Genomic DNA, 21,215 nt, shown 5'->3' on the forward strand with positions numbered 1-21,215 from the left:
GGTGATCTGCAGACCCCTTTCCTGTTCTTGCCACAGGGCTCCAAGGTAACTTGCTATTCCCATTATCGTCAATGTTGTGCCTCCAATAAGCCACAACCCAAGCAGGGTGCAAGCATAGAGCTTCTCTTCACAAAGCCAAAGATTGACATTATCAAACTCCCCTCACCTGTAGACTCCACAAGGGGGAGCTCACTGCGTACAGATGTGTACAGACCAATAGGGTCAACATAAATTCAAGCTGTCTCTAGTGATGATTGGCTCCCTCTAGTGATGAATGGCTGAAGTGGTGAATGGCGCCCTCTAGTGATGAATGGCTGAAGTGGTGAATGGCTCCCTCTAGTGATGAATGGCTGAAGTGGTGAATGGCTCCCTCTAGTGATGAATGGCTGAAGTCGTGAATGGCTCCCTCTAGTGATGAATGGCTGAAGTCGTGAATGGCTCCCTCTAGTGATGAATGGCTGAAGTGGTGAATGGCTCCCTCCAGTGATGAATGGCTGAAGTGGTGAATGGCTCCCTCTAGTGATGAATGGCTGAAGTGGTGAATGGCGCCAGCTAGTGATGAATGGCTGAAGTGGTGAATGGCTCCCTCTAGTGATGAATGGCTGAAGTGGTGAATGGCTCCCTCTAGTGATGAATGGCTGAAGTGGTGAATGGCTCCCTCTAGTGATGAATGGCTGAAGTGGTGAATGGCTCCCTCTAGTGATGAATGGCTGAAGTGGTGAATGGCGCCAGCTAGTGATGAATGGCTGAAGTGGTGAATGGCTCCCTCTAGTGATGAATGGCTGAAGTGGTGAATGGCTCCCTCTAGTGATGAATGGCTGAAGTGGTGAATGGCTCCCTCTCGTGATGAATGGCTGAAGTGGTGAATGGCTCCCTCCAGTGATGAATGGCTGAAGTGGTGAATGGCTCCCTCTAGTGATGAATGGCTGAAGTGGTGAATGGCTCCCTCCAGTGATGAATGGCTGAAGTGGTGAATGGCTCCCTCTAGTGATGAATGGCTGAAGTGGTGAATGGCTCCCTCTAGTGATGAATGGCTGAAGTGGTGAATGGCTCCCTCTAGTGATGAATGGCTGAAGTGGTGAATGGCGCCAACTAGTGATGAATGGCTGAAGTGGTGAATGGCACCCTCTAGTGATGAATGGCTGAAGTCGTGAATGGCTCCCTCTAGTGATGAATGGCTGAAGTGGTGAATGGCTCCCTCTAGTGATGAATGGCTGAAGTGGTGAATGGCTCCCTCTAGTGATGAATGGCTGAAGTGGTGAATGGCTCCCTCTAGTGATGCATGGCTGAAGTGGTGAATGGCGCCAGCTAGTGATGAATGGCTGAAGTGGTGAATGGCACCCTCTAGTGATGAATGGCTGAAGTCGTGAATGGCTCCCTCTAGTGATGAATGGCTGAAGTGGTGAATGGCTCCCTCTAGTGATGAATGGCTGAAGTGGTGAATGGCTCACTCCAGTGATGAATGGCTGAAGTGGTGAATGGCTCCCTCTAGTGATGAATGGCTGAAGTGGTGAATGGCTCCCTCCAGTGATGAATGGCTGAAGTGGTGAATGGCGCCCTCTTGTGATGAATGGCTCCCTCTAGAGGTGAATGGTGGAAGTGGTGAATTATTCCAATGGTGAATGGCTCCCTCTAATGGTGAATGGCTCCCTCTAATGGTGAATGGCTCCCTCTAGTGGCAAAAAGCAGTAGGGGATTTCCCAAATATCTGGATTTTCCAAATAGGTGGCAGGGATAACCCAAATTACATTGGATATATTAATTATACACCAGCCACCTATTTGGAAAAAACGACAACAATGATGTTGGATACCTCAAGTTAGCCAGAAACCACTTTTCCTTCCCCATAAGGACTAACATAATATAACATTTTTGTGGTCATGGCAATCTCCAATATTCAGTTCATTACCAAAAAAATCTCCTAATTTGTGTTTTACAGCCTCGGGCATCTTCAGTGGTGAGAGTGGGCCTCTAATGGAAGCTAAGCCCGAGACCATAAAAAGCCATTTAGACAATTAGTGACATCACCGGAGTCTTCCTCCTACTATCGGACGCTCTGGACGTTCTTCCCCATGAGAGTCCAGCATATCTTTGTCATCCAGTACACTACTTAGCTCACACCATCCACTCAAGGGATAAAGAAAAAAACGGATTTTTTTTTAATGCAGCGGCGACGCTCACGGTTTAACAGTAGCTACAAAACGCCACTAATCCTCCGAGCTCCCATGGGCCACGTTCTGATAGAGGCAGGAGAAATCATTTACAAGTTACTTACAAAGAAGAAATCAATATAGTACTTTACTCCAAATCCTCTCTGCTCGAGAAGTCCCCGCTGGCATCCATGCACAACAGTATGGGGGAGTCGAGAGGAACAGCTGTTGGCCGGACAAATTAATCTAAAGTCTTATGGCCAGACTGCTCTATAACTTGGGGTAGAGTTTCATGGCCTCAGTACCAAATCTCCAACAGTGGTCCACAATTATGGTGGTATGATATCCATTTATGGGGCACCTCCAAAATCCAAGTGTGATCACCACCACTGCACTCCCTAGAGCTTGGACCCTAGACAGCCCCTCTATGCACAGGCGTTACGATGGATGCAGGGGTAAAGAAGGGTCCCCAAGGTGTTATAATCACCCCTGCGAATACTTCTTCAAAGGCTTTGGTTGGAAAATGCGCTACCAGACAAAAAGACCAATTTTTGGATTCCCCCTTTCAATGTTCGGCTACGTTTTCGTGCAACTACCAATTACCAGGAATGTTTGCCAAAACTCAGGATATTGTCTGCAAATTTGGAGATATTTGATAATGAGTTAAAACTGTATAGGGGAATGCAGAATTGTTCCACTCGCCCATCCTCAGTCACAATGGTAATAATGGCAGCCATATCGGTTGTAGTCCAGCTTTTCCGGGATTTGATGGACCCCATTATAGTAAATCGAGTCCACTGGGCGCTGTTGTTGCCTGTCCGGTGACCAATCCAGCACTGTCATAAATATAGTAAAAGTTACAATTATGGTTTTTTTTGTAAATGCTTTTTAATGCCCGCCCTCCAGTAATGTAATGCATTAATGTGAGGGATACTGAGTCTCTCCATTCACCTTTCGGCACAAAATATTTCTCCTTAGCCCGTCGTACAGTAATGAGATTAGTTCTATGTGAAAGGCTTTTTTTGGGCGCCTGGAGTTCATCACCTGTGCCTGGTAAATTAGTAGAAATTAGCCAGCACTGATCATGCTACACCCATTTATGGCTGCTATGTGTTATAGTATGCTCCTCAAAAAGATCGGTCACTTGCCATGATGAGTATGGCTTTTTTGTTATATATAGCTGGTGTAAATGCCGCTGTTCTCCTGAATCCGGCGATGTTTTTCTTTTGTTCCTGCCTCTCTCCGTTCATGAGATATGGCCCTTTTTTCCCTAGATATAAATGTAATCTTGTTAGACAAGCGGGCATGGTCATCACATCTTCTTTGTGGGCGTAAACCTAAGGGCCACACCCTGTTGTTTAAATAGACTACATTTATATACAGGGAAGAGATGGCCATATCTCAGGAACGGAGAGGGGCAGGAACAAGAGAAAAACAGCACCGGATTCAGGAGAACAGCGGCATTTACACCAGGGAAAAAGATTTAATATTTATGTCAAATGACGGGACAATATTTTATGTGGGTATAATATATATATATATATATATATATATATATATAGATTGTAGATGCAAATTGGATTTAAGTGTCATAAATATTTAATTGCTTTGTTTTTCAAATAAACTCATGGATGGTATTGTGTCTCAGGGCTCAATTGTTCACTGAAATCAATCTTAACCCCTTTACCCCCAAGGGTGGTTTGCACGTTAATGACGGGGCCAATTTTTACAATTCTGAACACTGTCCCTTTATGAGGTTATAACTCTGGAACGCTTCAACGGATCCTGGCGATTCTGACATTATTTTCTCATGACATATTGTATTTCATGATAGTGGTAAAATTTCTTTGATATTACCTGCATTTATTTGTGAAAAAAATGGAAATTTGGCGAAAATTTTGAAAATTTTGCAATTTTCCAACTTTGAATTTTTATGCAATTGAATCACAGAGATATGTCACACAAAATACTTAATAAGTAACATTTCTCACATGTCTACTTTACATCAGCACAATTTTGGAACCAAAATTTTTTTTTCTTAGGGAGTTATAAGGGTTAAAAGTTGACCAGCAATTTCTCATTTTTACAACACCATTTTTTTTTAGGGACCACATCTCATTTGAAGTCATTTTGAAGGGTCTATATGATAGAAAATACCCAAGTGTGACACCATTCTAAAAACTGCACCCCTCAAGGTGCTCAAAACCACATTCAAGAAGTTTATTAACCATTCAGGTGTTTCACAGAAATTTTTGGAATGTTTAAATAAAAATGAATATTTAACTTTTTTTCACAAAAAATTTACTTCAGGTCCAATTTGTTTTATTTTACCAAGGGTAACAGGAGAAAATGGACCCCAAAAGTTGTTGTACAATTTGTCTGGAGTACGCTGATACCCCATATGTGGGGGTAAACCCCTGTTTGGGCGCATGACAGAGCTCGGAAGCGAAGGAGCGCCATTTGACTTTTCAATGCAAAATTGACAGGAATTGAGATGGGACGCCATGTTGCGTTTGGAGAGCCACTGATGTGCCTAAACATTGAAACCCCCCAAAAGTGACACCATTTTGGAAAGTAGACCCCCTAAGGAACTTATCTAGAGGTGTGGTGAGCACTTTGACCCACCAAGGGCTTCACAGAAGTTTATAATGCAGAGCTGTAAAAATAAAACAAACATTTTTTTCCCACAAAAATTATTTTTTAGCCCCCAGTTTTGTATTTTCCCAAGGGTAACAGGAGAAATTGGACCCCAAAAGTTGTTGTACAATTTGTCCTGAGTACGCTGATACCCCATACGTGGGGAGGAACCACTGTTTGGACTCATGGGAGGGCTCGGAAGGGAAGGAGCGCCATTTGGAATGCAAACTTAGATGGAATGGTCTGCAGCCGTCACATTGTGTTTGCAGGGCCCCTAATGTACCTAAACAGTAGAAACCCCCCACAAGTGACCACATATTGGAAACTAAACCCCCCACGGAACTTATCTAGATGTGTTGTGAGAACTTTGAGCCCCCAAGTGTTTCACTACAGTTTATAACATAGAGCCGTGAAAATAAAAAATCTTTTTTTTTCCCACAAAAATTATTTTTTAGCCCCCAGTTTTGTATTTTCCCAAGGGTAACAGGAGAAATTGGACCCTGTTATGATCAGGCGGCCTTGGAACAACATGAAAAGACCTTTGCTGGAGTAGTGGTAACTATACAGACCGCTAACCCTGAACTTATCACAGACACTAGAAGTAGCCGTGGGGTGTACCTATGAGACCTAGACACCTCGACACAGCCGGAGGACTAAATTTCCCTAAAGATGGAAAATAGGAAAACTGACTTGCCTCAGAGTAGACCCCCAAAGTATAGGCAGCCCCCCACAAATAATGACGGTGAGTAGGAGAGGAAAAGACACACGCAGGCGGAAAACAGATTCAGCAAAGGAGGCTACTTCTACCTAGATAGGAAAGTATAGTACAGGATACTGAGCGGTCAGCACAAAATCTACAAAATATCCACCGCAGAAAAATACAAAAACTCCACCACCTAACTAAAGGTGTGGAGAGTATATCTGCAACTCCAGCAAATCCAACCAGACTGAGAAAACCACAGGACAGTCGAAGCTGGAACAAAATAGAAACTATGAACAGCACTGAAAAATAGACACACAGCCTGTGAGCCTAAGAAAAAGAATAAGACACTTATCTTTAGCTGAAATGGCAGCAGGCAGGAGAGGCCAGGAGAGAACCATTACTGGCAATAGAACATTGACAACTGGCAGGGATTAATGAGTCCTGCAAAGCTAAATACCCCAGTCAGCTTTGCAATTAGCAGATACACCTGTCCAATCCTGCAGTCCAGGCACAACTGCATTACCATCTACAACGACCGGAGGGAGCCCAAAAGCAGAATTTACAACAGGACCCCAAAAGTTGTTGTCCAATTTGTCCTGAGTACGCTGATACCCCATATGTTGGGGTAAACCCCTGTTTGGGCACACGGGAGAGCTTGGAAGGGAAGGTGCACTGTTTTACTTTTTCAACGCAGAATTGGCTGGAATTGAGATCGGACGCCATGTCGCATTTGGAGAGCCCCTGATGTGCCTAAACAGTGGAAACCCCCCAATTATAACTGAAACCCTAATCCAAACACACCCCTAACCCTAATCCCAACGGTAACCTTAACCACACCTCTTAACCAGACACACCCCTAACCCTAATCCCAACCCTATTCCCAACCGTAAATGTAATCCAAACCCTAACCCTAACTTTAGCCCCAACCCTAACTGTAGCCTTAACCCTAGCCCTAACCCTAGCAATAACCCTAGCCCTAACCCTAGCCCTAACCCTAGCCCTAACCCTAGCCCTAACCCTAAACCCTAATGGGAAAATGGAAATAAATACATTTTTTAATTTTTCCCTAACTAAGGGGGTGATGAAGGGGGGTTTGATTTACTTTTATAGTGGGTTATTTAGCGGATTTTTATGATTGGCAGCCGTCACCCACTGAAAGATGCTTTTTATTGCAAAAAATATTTTTTGCATTACCACATTTTGAGAGCTATAATTTTTCCATATTTGAGTCCACAGAGTCATGTGGGGTCTTGTTTTTTGCGGGACGAGTTGACTTTTTTATTGGTAACATTTTCGGGCACGTGACATTTTTTGATCGCTTTTTATTCCGATTTTTGTGAGGCAGAATGATCAAAAACCAGCTATTCTTGAATTTCTTTTGGGGGAGGCGTTTATACCATTCCGCGTTTGGTAAAATTGATAAAGCAGTTTTATTCTTCGGGTCAGTACGATTACAGTGATATCTCATTTATATAATTTTTTTATGTTTTGGCGCTTTTATACGATAAAAACTATTTTATAGAAAAAAATAATTATTTTGGCATCACTTTATTCTGAGGACTATAACTTTTTTATTTTTTTGCTGATCACGCTGTATGTTGGCTCGTTTTTTGCGGGGCAAGATTACGTTTTCAGCTGTACCATGGTTATTTATATCTGTCTTTTTGATCGCGTGTTATTCCACTTTTTGTTCGGTGGTATGATAATAAAGCGTTGTTTTTTGCCTCGTTATTTTTTTCTTACGGTGTTTACTGAAGAGGTTAACTAGTGGGACAGTTTTATAGGTTGGGTCGTTACGGACGCGGCGATACTAAATATGTGTACTTTTATTGTTTGTTTTCTTTATTTAGATAAAGAAATGTATTTATGGGAATAATATTTTTTTTTTTAACTTTTTTACTTTGTTCCAGGGGGGGACATCACAGATCGCTGATCTGACAGTTTGCACAGCACTTTGTCAGATCAGCGATCTGACTTAGAGCACTTCAGGCTTACCAAGTGCCTGCTCTGAGCAGGCACTTGGTAAACCACCTCCCTCCCTGCAGGACCCGGATGCCGCGGCCATTTTGCATCCGGGCCTGCAGTGAGGAAGGTAAGAGACCCTCGCAGCAACGCGCCCCCTCCCTGCGTGATGCTTCCCTATACCGCCGGCACACCACACCACGATCATGTTTGATCGCGGTGTGCCGGGGGTTAACGTGCTGGGGGCGGTCCGTGACTGCTCCTGGCACATAGTGCCGGATGTCAGCTGCGATATGCAACTGACACTCGGCCGCGCTCCCCCCGTGAGCATGGCCGATAGCGTATGACGTACTATCCCGTCGGTGGTCATACGGGCCCACCCCACCTTGACGGGATAGTACATCATATGTCAGAAAGGGGTTAAACACATGTGATAATTAGTTTTCCAGGTGATTCTAATTAAAGGAAAACTACTTAAAGATTATGTTCCACATTATTAAGCAGGCCACAGGTTTCAAGTAATATAGGAACTAAAAAGGATCTAACTGCTGCTGAAAAGCATTAAATAGTGCAATGCCTTGGACAAGCTATGAAAACATTAGATATTCCACTAAAAATTAAGAGTGGTCATCATACTGTGAAAAGATTTGTGACTGAAACAGAGCACAGAGTTCATGCAGATAAAGGCATATTGAGGAAGGTTTCTGCCAGACAAATTCATGGGATTAAGAGAGCAGCTGCCAAAATACCATTACAAAGCAGCAAACAGTTATTTGAAGCTGCTGGTGCCTCTGGAGTCCCTCGAACCTCAAGGTGTAGGATCCTTCAAAGGCTTGCTGTGGTGCATAAACTTAATATTCAGCCACCCTAAGGCTATGTTCACACGTTCCTGATTTCCCTCCTTTTTTTTCAGGACTAAAAACCGCAGCTCTTGGCAGAAAACGCAGGTCCTTTTTTTGGTGCTTTTTTGGTGCGTTTTTTTATGCGTTTTTTGATGCTTTTTTTATGCAGTTTTCTATGCAGAGTCTGTGTGTTTTCTAGGAAGTTTTTTAGGGTTAAAATGGCTGAAAATACCCTACCCCTACCCCTAACCCTACCCCTAACCCTAACCCTACCCCTAACCCTACCCCTAACCCTAACCCTATTCTAACCTTAGTGGGAAAAAAAAAAAAATTCTTTATTTTTTTATTGTCCCTACCTATGGGGGTGACAAAGGGGGGGGGGGGTCATTTACTATTTTTTTTATTTTGATCACTGAGATAGGTTATATCTCTGATCAAAATGCACTTTGGAACGAATCTGCCGGCCGGCAGATTCGGCGGGCGCATGCATACATGAACACTAATTTCCAAATAGTCTTGTTTACTGATGAGAGTCAAGCAACCCTGGATGGTCCAGATGGATGGAGTAATAAATGGTTGGTGGATGGCCACCATGTCCCAACAAGGCTGCGATGTCAGCAAGGAGGTGGAGGAGTCACATTTTGGGCCAGAATCACGGGGAAACAGCTAATGGGGCCCTTTAAGGTTCCTGAAGATGTGAAAATGACCTCTGCAAAGTATATAGAGTTTCTGACTGACAACTTTCTTTCGTGGTATAAAAAGCAGAAACATGCCTTTAGGAGCAAAATCATCTTCATGCATGACAATGCCTCATCTCATGCTGCAAAGAATACCTCTGAGTCATTGGCTGCTATGGGCATAAAAGGAGATAAACTCATGGCGTGGCCACCATCTTCCCCTGACCTCCACCGTACAGAGAACCTTTGGAGTATCATCAAGCAAAAGATCTATGAGGGTTGGAGGCCGTTCACATCAAAACAGCAGCTATGGGAGTCTATTCTGACTTCATGCAAAGAAATACAAGCAGAAACTCTCCAAAAACTCACAAGTTCAATGGATGCAAGAATTGTGAAGGTGATGCCAAAGAAGGGCTCCTATGTTAACATGTAACTTGGCCTGTTAGGAGGTTTTGGAGTTAAATAGCTTTTTTGGTCAGTGAATGTGACCTCCTAATGCTGCAAATTCCACAAATGAGCATTTTCAGTTCTTTAAAACCTATCAAATGTTTAGAAATTCTACTGTGCCTAATAATTTGGAACAGTGCATTGTGAGTTTTTATTCATTTTGGAGATTATACTGTTATCATTGGGAGGTTTCTTCAATAAAATTCGATGTATACTCTAATGGGTGATGACTTTTATTAGACTGACTGTTATTTGCACCGACCATTTAGGAAAATCCGAGAAAAATATAATTTGCATAATAATTTGGAACACAGTGTATATGAAAAAAAAAAAATATATATATATATATATACACACACACACCACATGCATATATATATATATATATATATATATATATGTGTATATATATATATATATATATATATATATATATATATTTGGCATATAAAAAAAAAAAAATATCTAATATATAAAGCTGTATGTGTGTATGTATGTATGTATGTCCGGGAGTGGCATCTGCACCGTCGCAGCTACAGCCACAAAATTTTGCAGTCACACGTCTGGACCCCGAGAGCGTCATAGGCTATGTTGTGAGGCGAAATTTTAACCCCACGCGTTCCAATTCACCAAACAATTTTGCCCCTATCTACATAATGGGGAAAAAGTGAAAGGAAAAGTGTTGGAGGCAAATTGACAGCTGCTAGATGTGAACAAGGGGGACTTAAAGAGTGAGAGCGATGGCACCAAAGAGTATATACCGTACAGTTGCTAAGATGGGGCCCCGACATGGGATACTCGCCACACACGGGGATATGAACACACACACAAAATGCGCCACACACTACCACGTGCTTGAACACATATACCACCCTCAGCACACATTTCGCCACCTATACACCAACCTCGCCACATAAAAGTCGAAACACAACAGTCACCGCTCAAAACTCGCCACGTGCAAAACTCGCCACATGCAAAACTAGGCTCACACAAAACTCGTCATACGTGCAAAACTCACCTCATGGAAAACTCGCCACACGCAAAACTTGCACACACAGAAAAATTGCACAAAAGTTGCAACACATGCAAAGGTTGCCTCACAAAACTTGCACATACTCAAAACGCACCACACATAAAACTCACCACGCGCAAAACTCGCCATGCGCAAAACTTGCTGCACACAACTTGCTACACTAACCTGTCACATGCAACTCGAAACACAAAAAGTTGCTACACGCATGTCACCACACAAAACTCATCTCACAAAAGTCGCCACATGCATGTCGCCACACGCAACTCAACACACACAACTTGACACATGAAACTCGCCCTAAAACACACACAAGTCTGGTATTATCCTTCAAAAATAAAAATCTGATTAATAAGCAGACAAACTACAAGAGCAACAGATGTACCATATAGGAAATACGGCAGCAGTCAGTCACATGACCTGTCTATTATGTGTATGTGTGAGCTAATATATACTGCCAGGGGGGAGGGCTTCCTGTTGGCTGGGGATTTATCAGGCTGCCAATTTAGCTTACAAATATTGACGTAAAAATACTGACCAAATAACGTGTGAACGCGGTCTAATACAGGAGGAGATGACATACAGGTACATACTATATACAGGGGAGATGACACACACACATATATACTATATACAGGGGCGATGACATACAGGTATATACTATATACAGGGGAGATGACACACAGCTATATACTATATACAGGAGAAGATGACACACAGGTATATACTATATACAGGAGGAGATGACACACACACATATATACTATATACAGGGGAGATGACACACAGGTATATACTATATACAGGAGGAGATGACACACACACATATATACTATATACAGGGGACATGACACACAGGTATATACTATATACAGGAGGAGATGACACACAGGTATATACTATATACAGGAGGAGATGACACACAGGTATATACTATATACAGGAGGAGATGACACAGAGGTATATACTATATACAGGAGGAGATGACACACAGGTATATACTATATACAGGGGAGATGACACACATATATATACTATATACAGGGGAGATGACACACAGGTATATACTATATACAGGAGCAGATGACACACAGGTATATACTATATACAGGAGGAGATGACTTACAGGTATATACTATATACAGGAGGAGATGACACACTGGTATATACTATATACAGGAGGAGATGACACACAGGTATATACTATATACAGGAGGAGATGACACACATATATACTATATACAGGGGAGATGACACACAGGTATATACTATATACAGGAGGAGATGACACACACATATATATTATATACAGGGGAGATGACACACAGGTATATACTATATACAGGAGGAGATGACACACAGGTATATACTATATACAGGAGGAGATGACACACAGGTATATACTATATACATGGGAGATGACACACACATATATACTATATACAGGGGAGATGACACACAGACAGGTATATACTATATACAGGAGCAGATGACACACAGGTATATACTATATACAGGAGGAGATGACTTACAGGTATATACTATATACAGGAGATGACATGTATATACTATATACAGGAGGAGATGACATACAGGTATATACTACAGTATATAAAAGAGGAGATGACACATAGGTATATAGAGGAGATGACATACAGCAGGTATATACTATATACAGGGGAGATGACATACAGGTATATACTATATACAGGAGATGATATACAGGTATATACTATATATAGGAGGAGATGACATATAGGTATATAGTATATACAGAAGAGATGACATACAGGTATATACTATATACAGGAGATGACACATAGGTATATACAATATACAGGAGGAGATGACATACAGCAGGTATATACTATTTACAGGGGAGATGACATACAGATATATACTATATACAGGAGCTGACATACAGGTGTATACTATATATAAGGGAGATGACAAACATGTATATACTGAGGGGAAAATGAGAGGTGTGAGGTGAAAATGAAGGGTGTGAGTGCAAAATGAGAGGAGTGACAGAAAATAGTGGAGTGATTGGAAAATGACAGATGTGAGGTCGAAATAACAAGTGTTAGGGGGAATGAGAGGAGTGGGGAAAAATAAGAGGTGTGAGGGGGAAAATGAGAGATGTAAGGGAGAAAATGAGAGATGTGAGGGGGAAAATGAGAGGCGTGATGGGAAAATAAGAGAAGTGAGGTGCTATAACTAACCACAGATATTTACTATGCCCAGGCAACGCCGGGCTCTTCAGCTAGTATACACATATATATAAATACAGCATATTCACATCGAATTGGAACATAGACCTCTATGTATAAAATGTACCAGCTTGCTACAGCTCATCTGCAGCTTCTGCCATGGCCGGTACTGGATGGTATTGACATTAGCAGCGGCATCACATCATTGCATGTTGTTAATCATGTGACTTTGCTCTGTTCCTCCCTATACCAACTCGTGACAGAGCCCACACCGCCACACTGTGCCTGCAGCTGCAAGCCTCTTTTTTTTTCTCCCCCCCAACAATGGCACTTCTATCAGGGGTTCTCGAGCTGTCGGCCTTAACCCCTTCTACTGCCAATAAAAACCCTACCAGCAATCTTCTCTGCTCAAACAAGGTTCTAGCAAACAAAAACCGATGTTCACGCCTGGCATCATAGCTAGCGTTCCCCCTCAGTCAATGGCAGTGATGGGGTTAATGTGCTCTGCTCCAAGAGAAACAGCCATGGAACATGCTCGCCATCACTCCTCATTTTCCTGGATGTGTAATTGCAGGTTCCTGGAACAGCCCGTGTCTCATTTCCAAGGGTTGGCCTTTAAGAAAGCAAAAAGGACTTGGCAGGGAGAACGTGTAGTGACTGGTTTGGGGTTTTGGGATGGTTTGAGGTGAGGAGAGGCAGGAGGTTTGCTACCTGAGCAAGCTAGAACTTGACGGGCACATGGCTACCCACCAGCGCCATGTTCTGTTAACCCCCGTGAAGCCAGAAAAAAAAGAACACAAGGCATTCAATATACAAAAAAGACAGATGTGATGCCCGAGGCTGCAACGGTGTGATAAACAGATACCATGCCATTTATGTCTTCTGCCTGGGTAAGACGGGAAACAATTATATTTACTGCCTGTGCAGAGCTGGGATGACGCTACACTGAAAATCCGTAAGAGCAGTATCAATTATCCCAGTGCCCGAAGGAAACTATGAGCAAAATAAGATTTAGAAAAGTGTTCCAGCATGACCAGACTTTGGGATATTTATAGTAAAGCTCTGCATTTGGCCAACTTTTGGAGGAGGGAGGAATTTACGCCTTTGCATGTAACATAAGAAGATTAATCAACCAACGCAACCCTTGTATTATTAAAATGAAATGGTGGGTGCTCCACCGGCACATAGGGTGCAAATGAGAAAGGTCCTAAGTCTCCATTATTCATTGATCTCAGGAAATAGGGATGGAGGAGAAATCTGGACATATGGACCAAGATGATTGTACGATGATATCCAGATCTTTCAAAGGGTTCAAACCCAAGACTATATTGAGGTTTCAAAGGGAAAAGATTTAGGGCTCTCTACAATTCTATTCCACTTCCTGTTTCATGGGACATGGCTAATAATAACTTAGTAAGAACTAGAGATGATGTATATGGATTCGCATGACCTGGTTCTGTGGCCATGTCGTAAATCTGTGGTTACTGGATGGGATCCCTGAGAACCACCACCTACTTGGCTACATAAGCGGCTCTTCTTTTGATTAGCCGTTCTGGCACAAGGTCATATGCGTGTCGTGCCACAACGATGGTGTGAACAAAAGCCAGCTAATCAGAAGAAGATCTGGGGATAGGCACATACTCAGGACTTCTGGATGGATGCCCCCAGATCTCCGGGTGAGTATTACTTTGAATTGTATCACCGTCAACATGATGTTGATACCGTTGAATTTTGTAGTAGAGTGGGCATCGGGCCACGAGCTTCAAGTTATGCCACTGGTAGAACCTGTAGTCCACCAAGCCTTGTCCAAGATGTCAACAAGTACTGCAGACAGCCAGGATATAAATGTAGTGGTGTGCCAAGATATCTGACCACCCGAATTCTGGAACTACCAGAGCACTGACTAGGCTTCCAAAGCTGAAGCTTCGTACGATATTCTACACATGTTGATTTTTTTTTTCGGCTTGGTGGAGTTTTTGATATTATGGAAGGAGGTTATGGATTACATATATGGGCCGAGCGTGGAAAATGATATATAAAATTCATATTTTAGCAAAAAATGTTTTCAAGACACTGCCAAAGTTCGCTTATGGGCGTTAGAAAAAAGGCTGATTGGTCATTGGGTGGTCATAACCTGCATATGTTCTGAAATCAAAAACACCCGATGCCATATTTAATGGGCTTTGCACCAATCCCATTCTCTGCTTAAAGGGATTAGGTGCATTAGATAACTCCGACTTGTTACATGGGTCCTTTGAAAACAAGCTAATCATAAAAGATCCAGTTAGACAAGCTGATAATAGAGTTGGTGCAAATTGATTCATAGGATCCATTGATCATGTTAGTACTCTAACACTAGAAAACCTAAAAAAACTTGCCAATCTGTCTAGGAGGTCCTCACTTTTTCAAGGAGCCTCCCATTCTGGGAGAGCTGTAGAGTATGCCTACGAGAGACCAATTGATGCTATGGATTCAGGAGAACAGTTCACATCTTACTTTTTGGCTATACAGTAGGTATGCTTTAAAAAGGATCTGTCACCAGGTCAAAAGTAGCCAGATTTTGCTCCTATTTTACTCTCTCTACTCCCTTAAGGTTAAAACTTTTTTAGTAAATCAGTTACAAAGATAAGGGCTTTTCTGTTTTGTGTTAATTTTTAGGGTCTTTGATAAGAGGCCGTGGCTCACATAGTAATTATTCAGAGCAGTCTAAAGACACGCCCCAGAGGATCCATTAAGCCACTCCCATTTTATATTGATCATAAAAATGTGCACTAAATAAAAAGGTCCATATCTCTGGAACCATATAGCTGATTTAAAAAGTCATGAAATTTAGGAAATAAAATCAATATTAAACCGATAGATATTTCACTTAAATTACTTTTTAGATGACTTAGAAAAAATGTTTACAGTTGAAGTCGCCAGTGAAAAGTAATACTCATCCCCAGTATATGAGATGTTTGCTTTTGGGATGTCCCCGATTCCTCATGCCGCAGAGCCTCTTGAAGACCTGGTTCCAATTTCTATAGTAAACAGATGTATTTCTTTAACTATTTAGGGGGTTGATTTCTCTTTAACTAAATGAGACTCTTCTAAGAACAGATCGTTTTGGACAATTTTCATAATTTAGCTTTCATTTAATTTTTTTCTTTGTAGTTTCTTTTTTTTCTTCTAGTGTTTTCTCATACAGCATATCAAGGCACATTATTAGCTTCCTAATTGAGTTGCTTATAACATTTCTCCCGTAAACGGGTGGAAGAGATTCACCTTCAGAAAATATGTGGAGATGGGTGGCCAGGAACCAGGGTCATCATTGTAGCCAGAGGTCATGGGTTTGATTCTACCAAGGGCAGCATTTGGATAACATCTGTTCATTCTTCATGCATCTGAGGAAGTTTCTCCAGTAAGTAAGTCTATTGATATACCATGGGACATCCCTGTTTTTTTGGGCACCTCAATAGTTATAAGATTATATCTGTAGTTCCAAACTTTTTATCAATAGGGAAACCAAACAGTGGCTGCATACTTAATATAAAAGGGTTGTCAATATTAAAGAAAGCTATCAGCTATTATAATCCATAATTTGCCAGTATGTTATTTTACTTGCTATCTGCCCGCATTCTCCACCACTTGACATAGGAAAATCTGTATTTTTTCTAGATTTGGTTTTCACAGGTGATTTGCGGAAAAAGAAAATTAAGCTAGCATCTTCTTCCCTATCTTTGGACCTTTTGTAAGAATGAAAGCGATAATTTAGCAACTTTCTTCTACCATATATTTACCTTTTCTTGGTGATAACACCTGGAGATGGACCAATGGGAATGAATCAACTTAATAGGGGTGATCATCATAAGACAACCTCTTAAGTACTACCAGCACTTGCTGTCTTCCAGTGTACTCCTTGAGTTCCAAGCAAGACCCCAAAATCTGAATTTATAGCATTTCAGGTAAAGGTTAAGCATCCAACTCATTAACAGAGGGGAAACTACTGACCATGATTGCAAACTCATCAATACAAGAGATCTCCTTTCCAAAAATACAAGTCAGGAATTGCAGCTACGCTTGGGCGATCCTAGCCAAAATAGATCAGGAGCTGACTTTCATGGATGACTGTCCAAAGAAAAGCTCATGTAGTAATTTAGGTCTGCCACCAGTCACTCTTGGCATTACAGAGACAAGTGCAGGGGTTGTAGTCCTAATTAATGAGAAACATATGCGCGGTGGTGATCACGAGAACGTTTCCTGTTGTCAGAAATAAGAATACAAAAAGAAACATCCACTGTCTTGCAGAATTCAGCAGGAATTTGATTATGCCAGTGGTTATACTTTACTGCTGCAACCGTTGAAGGAGAACATCTTAAGCAAAGCTTTTTTAGAAATCCATTCAATGCTTTTTAAAATCCCATCACAACTAATATAGGGGTGTTAGGCAGCCTTTTTCCCATGATAAATCTGCCTAATCATTCATCAGTATGAGAGATGAAACCACAAGATCTGTGGGAGCGGAAATGGCGACCTGCTTTATAGAAGAAGACCTCTCAAGGACTTCATAACTTTTCTTCGAGGAATATACTCTACTAGCTATTGAACCCGTTCTACGCCCGGGTGGCGAGCATTTATATTGGTATATTGTCTCCATCATGGTATGTGCTGCTCCATCCTGCGTCCCCATCCTGTCATGTGCTGCTCCATCCTGCGTCCCCATCCTGTCATGCGCTGCTCCATCCTGCGTCCCCATCCTGTCATGTGCTGCTCCATCCTGCGTCCCCATCCTGTCATGCGCTGCTCCATCCTGCGTTCCCTTTCCTGTCATGCGCTGCTCCCATCCTGCGTCCCCATCCTGTCATGCGCTGCTCCCATCCTGCGTCCCCATCCTGTGATGCGCTGCTCCCATCCTGTCATGCGCTGCTCCATCATGCGTCCCCATCCTGTCATGCGCTGCTGCATCCTGCGTCCCCATCCTTATGTGCTGCTGCATCCTGCGTCCCCATCCTGTCATGCGCTGCTGCATCCTGCGTCCCCATCCTTATGTGCTGCTGCATCCTGCGTCCCCATCCTTATGTGCTGCTGCATCCTGCGTCCCCATCCTTATGTGCTGCTGCATCCTGCGTCCACATACTGTTATGTGCTGCTCCATCCTGCGTCCCCATCCTTATGTGCTGCTCCATCCTGCGTCCCCATCCTTATGTGCTGCTCCATCCTGCGTCCCCATACTGTTATGTGCTGCTCCATCCTGCGTCCCCATCCTTATGTGCTGCTCCATCCTGCGTCCCCATCCTTATGTGCTGCTCCATCCTGCGTCCCCATCCTTATGTGCTGCTCCATCCTGCGTCCCCATCCTTATGTCCTGCTCCATCCTGCGTCCCCATCCTTATGTCCTGCTCCATCCTGCGTCCCCATCCTTATGTCCTGCTCCATCCTGCGTCCCCATCCTTATGTCCTGCTCCATCCTGTGTCCCCATACTGTTATGTGCTGCTCCATCCTGCGTCCCCATCCTTATGTGCTGCTCCATCCTGCGTCCCCATCCTTATGTGCTGCTCCATCCTGCGTCCCCATCCTTATGTCCTGCTCCATCCTGCGTCCCCATCCTTATGTCCTGCTCCATCCTGCGTCCCCATCCTTATGTCCTGCTCCATCCTGCGTCCCCATACTGTTATGTGCTGCTCCATCCTGCGTCCCCATCCTTATGTGCTGCTCCATCCTGCGTCCCCATCCTTATATGCTGCTCCATCCTGCGTCCCCATCCTTATGTCCTGCTCCATCCTGCGTCCCCATCCTTATGTGCTGCTCCATCCTGCGTCCCCATCCTTATGTCCTGCTCCATCCTGCGTCCCCATCCTTATGTGCTGCTCCATCCTGTGTCCCCATTCTTATGTGCTGCTCCATCCTGCGTCCCCATCCTTATGTGCTGCTCCATCCTGTGTCCCCATCCTTATGTGCTGCTCCATCCTGTGTCCCCATCCTTATGTGCTGCTCCATCCTGCGTCCCCATCCTTATGTGCTGCTCCATCCTGCGTCCCCATACTGCCTCTGACCCGCTCGGCGCCGAGTGCTGGGGGGCCTGAGCAGGCGGGGACACCGGCGCGCTGTGGGGGTCAGGTGCCGGTATCGCCGCCAGCTCAGTCCCCCCAGCACTTACTATACTCACCTGTCCGGTGTTCCATCGCTGAGCGCCGCCATCTTCCCGGTCTCCTGGCCGTGACTGTTCAGTCAGAGGGCGGCGCCGGCGCGCATTAAGCGCGTCATCGCGCCCTCTGAACTGAAGGCCACAGACCGAAGACCGGGAAGATGGCGCCGCTCAGCGATGGAACGGGGACAGGTGAATATAGGCCGATACTCACCCTCCTGGCGGTCCCTGCTTCTGCGGTGGAGATCGCGGTGTGTGTTCAGTGTGAACGCACACCGCGATCTCCCGGGAGCGTCACTCTGTGAGGCCCAGACTGCGCCGGCGCTTGCGCTTGCGCAGTCTATAGAGGCTTCGGACAGAGTGACGCTCCCAGCGTTATATTATAGATGTAACAGAGGTCATTGAAGACTACAAAGAAAAGCAAAGTGGATGACAGCTCCCACCAGGGACTGAACAATTTATCAACAGTTTCCATTTAGTATAGTGATTTAATGCATTAAATATGTCACAGACTAAGTGAATGGCTTGTCCACCTTCCTTAAACAATCCTTGTTAGTTGTCTGCAGCCACCAACCATTTGCTGGATTTTTCGAAAGAGCATTAACAAATTGTTTTATATGATAGCCATTGGTGCACTGAGATGATCCCATGACTCTGGCTCCTGAGATGTCGAAATTGGTTGAGGATCTCGTGAACTTGACCTTCAATGATCAGCTGAAGTTGCATTTGGCTTATCTCTCTTGCACTGACTACTACAGAGCAATAGTAGAAGTTCATGCAGATTAAGTTCATTCATCTCTTACATGAATAAGCCACGTCCACAAGAGTCACTGATTCTTAGCAACTCTCCTCTCTGGCTCAAAGTCTCTATGACCCTGTACCCGACTGATACAAACCCTTTACATTTTTCTACTTGCCTGAATCCATCTCTATCTTTCATGAGGCTAGCCACTATCCAGAACTGTTTATTGCAATGAAATTTCCTTCCACTCCTTCCCTTTAAATTGAACATATGGCAATCTCATTCCGAGTAGGGAATATCCAAAAAGTGTACACCCTCTTTAGCATATATTAAGTGCAAACTTTTTTTATATATATATAAAGAGTTGCTTTGGTAACTACTTTACAAAATGAAAACAAGACCCATGCAAAATGTTCGGACTGGGAATTCTCAGAGAATGAGTAGAAGATTTGGTAGACAACACAATACGTCCCGTGTGTAATATGTCTTTAAGATGCCAAGAAAAAGGCATTGAGGAATTTATGAGACATTTAAGAATGAGGGAAGGACAAACCAACTCAAAGGAGGTTCCAGTAGACGTGTAACAGACCATGGCCCGTGATCTCTGTCTTAAAAATACGATGAGATTTCCTATTTATTGGGGTCTAAGCTATAAAGCAGCTTCTTCATATTATTCTCTGAAGTCAATCGCCCTCCAGGCTATCCCCCCTAAAATTCCGTTTAGTGGTTTTTCACCACTACATCACAGCTCGGCACAAAGTCTCCTTTATAACATCAGCCTGGAAGCAGCGACTGGGCAGGAATCTGTGTGAAGCTGTTACATCCCTACTTGTGAATCAAAAGCTTTACAGAGCATGGAAAATGTGCTGATCGCCTCCGTACTGGAGAGAGGGTGGAAAAGCAGAGACAGAGGGGAAAGAAATAGAGGGACGCGGGAGAGAGAGAGGAATCAGAGATGGGAAAGAATAAGAAGAAAAATAGGAAGGAGAAAGGGTGAGCTTCAGGGCTTCCAACCCTTCTTCTCTATGGTCCTACCTAAGAATCCTACTCGCATAGGTCAACCTCTTGTAGACCTAGAAACTACTAGTAGAAATTCCCAGGAGATGTGAATCAATCGACTCCAAAAAAGCTTAGCACCATTCACTGAACACCCAGATTGCCAAATAAGACCTGATGTGCCTATATTAGGGCACCAATGGACATCCCGAAGTGCATGGAATAGGTCGCTAATACAGTTTTTGACTAAGGAAAGATTAATTTTGTTGAAAGCTTTTTGATACCCGTCATGGAAAAGCCTTAATATCCTTTGACTTTTATTGTCTACATTGCCATGCATATGACAGATCTGGGAAAGCATGTTCCCAGCATCATCATCACCGCATTTATGGAACTAATTTTATCCTCCTGGCAAGCACAGGGGACATATTTGGTCCGTTCTGCATGCATATTGTCATCATTTCCTTTGGATTCCGCGACTTGTATTAATTGTTTATCCCAAACCACATAATGTTTGCCCAAACACCCACATTGACTAGCATCAACACATTTCCATAAGGTCTCCAACACTACCTTCTACTGGCCAAAACGACTTGACCCGTATTTGTTCTGCTACATGGTTAATTAGGGGTTTCCAAGAGAGGGTTTGATAGAAGCTGAAAACTCCTACACTGTGTGTTGCCAGTAACATACC

General features: G+C 43.4%; 1 protein-coding gene across 1 annotated transcript in view; it reads right to left on the reverse strand.

Annotated features, from left to right (window-relative positions):
* DUSP9 (dual specificity phosphatase 9) overlaps positions 1-21,215 on the reverse strand; it is a 55,160-nt gene that overhangs the window by 33,025 nt on the left and 920 nt on the right. The window lies entirely within an intron of this gene.

Source organism: Ranitomeya imitator, chromosome 2, assembly GCF_032444005.1.
Source record: "Ranitomeya imitator isolate aRanImi1 chromosome 2, aRanImi1.pri, whole genome shotgun sequence".
NCBI lineage: Eukaryota > Metazoa > Chordata > Amphibia > Anura > Dendrobatidae > Ranitomeya > Ranitomeya imitator.